Genomic DNA, 2,181 nt, shown 5'->3' with positions numbered 1-2,181 from the left:
AAGGAACAATGGGTATAATTTTTTAAGCTACTCAATCAAATTATCTTAAATGAAGTAGTTCTTAAATGGAAGAGAATACGGGGAAAACTTCTTTAAAAGTCCTAAGAAAGGTTTTAAAATGTCACTGAAAGAATTTTTATGTTCAGAGATAATTACACTGGCGATTGTTTAAGGCTTTGAAATTATAAGCATATTCTTAAGGCAATGAACAATGGTTATATTTAGCTATCTGCTAGAATGTATACAAAATCAGTTTCATCAATTTGAAGGAAAAAAAAATGAATTTTGTAAAGTTCTCTAGATTAAGTCTTTGTAGTGCACGTAGGAGTAACATTTTCTAGAATTTATGGAGTCAAACTTCACAGGAAGTTCAGCCTCAAAGGTTTTCTCTCTACTGGCAAAGCGATGAGAAAATCTAACTGAAAATAGGTAACTGAGTATTTGGCCTTCCGAATCATTTTTTATAAAACAAGTAGTTTGAATGTAAATAGTGTTTACAATTGCCTCTATCCTCCTTCTATCTGTCTGTGTTTAAACATTACCCCTCCCCACAAAAACACCATAATCCTGATGTAAGATAGAAATGTTACAGATTTCTAAGAGTTGTCTCTCCTAAGTGGTGAATTTATTAGGAAACGCTTTTTACTAGGGACTTGAACCCCACAAAATATATCCTGTACAGAATTGAAAGGAAAAGGTTTTTACTTTTTATCCTATTTTGGAAATACAATGGTTAGGCTTTGATTTACTAGATTCAAAACAGTTCTTTTTTTTTTTTTTTTTTAACATGAGATATGGGTTAACTTGTATCCGCTAATATTTTTTTAAATTACGATTTGATTCTTGTCTATGCTTTAAACCCTAAAAGTAATAGTTTATCTTACAATGCAATTTCAGCATGGATTGGTCTCACTACAAGTCTATATGGGCTTCCTCTAATCAGAAACTTTTTCAGCATTTATCTCCTAAAATAGACAGCATAAAATATAGAAATACCATAAAATAACCAAATCTACCCAAGATGTTTTGGTAAATATATTGAAATATTTTAATACATTACTTTATATACTATGGACTTGATCTATATTCTAATATTATTCTACAATATTCTAATATTTAGAAAAAATAATATAGCATTAAAAGTGTGAAATTTTGAGAAGTCATTATTTGGAAATTAGGTTACAATAATTCCTTTAAAGGAAAAAAAAAAAAGATATAATTACCCATAATGTTAAATACTGACAAGAAACAGTACTTTTGTTATTGACCAAAAGCTGTAAAATTGGATAAGCCAATGAATAACACTCTTAGAATATGTTAAAGTTTTCATAAGCCAGATCTCCCAAAACATTTTACTAATAACAATAAATTGGTAAAGCCAAAGACTTCATTATAATTTGAATGCTCTTTGTAGTTCAATAGAATTGGAATACTCAATTGAGTTCTTAACCAAAAGCTTATTTAGCATCTCTGCTCAAGCAGAATGACAACTTAAAAAAAAAAAAAAAAAAAAAATATATATATATATATACACACACACACATCAATAATTATCCTAGTATATCTATCCTTTACAAAGCAGTTTTTATAAAATGGGGACTCTACATTATTTAATAACAGATGACCGTATTTTACCCTAAAACATTTTAAACATTGCATTATAAAGTCACAATTCAAGGGAAATATATGTATTCTATGTAACAACTTTAATCATAATGTGTAAATCACATTAAAGAAGATTGAGGCACTGTGGCTCAGAAGAGTCCAAATTTTCTTCATTGCTATATATAAAGAAGTCAGATATCTGTATCAATCTTTTGATTATCAGCCATTTGAACATATGATTTCACTTATTTGTTGCTCTTTTATTTGATTCTGAGTCAAAGCCGACATAAATTAGTCTTTTATTGTTTGGGGCAGTGGCCAAACTGATGTGATTTTGCTGGTGGGAGCAGGGGGAAGAAGCATGTTTTTCATAAAAATTCTTTAATCATTTCACAGAGGTAAACATACTTAAATGCTAAATACCTGACCTTTTCAAATAAATGCAGACCTACATTGATTTCCACAATAAGCCTCTATTAATTTCATGAGACAATGTTTTCACAAAATGTAAGACAAAACATATTAAATTACTTAACAGAACTCATAATTTAAATAATTAAAACTAATTTGTGTTTA

Source organism: Eschrichtius robustus, chromosome 1, assembly GCF_028021215.1.
Source record: "Eschrichtius robustus isolate mEscRob2 chromosome 1, mEscRob2.pri, whole genome shotgun sequence".
NCBI classification, from domain to species: domain Eukaryota; kingdom Metazoa; phylum Chordata; class Mammalia; order Artiodactyla; family Eschrichtiidae; genus Eschrichtius; species Eschrichtius robustus.
The sequence above is the reverse complement of the archived record's forward strand: the minus strand, read 5'-3'. Positions refer to the sequence as shown.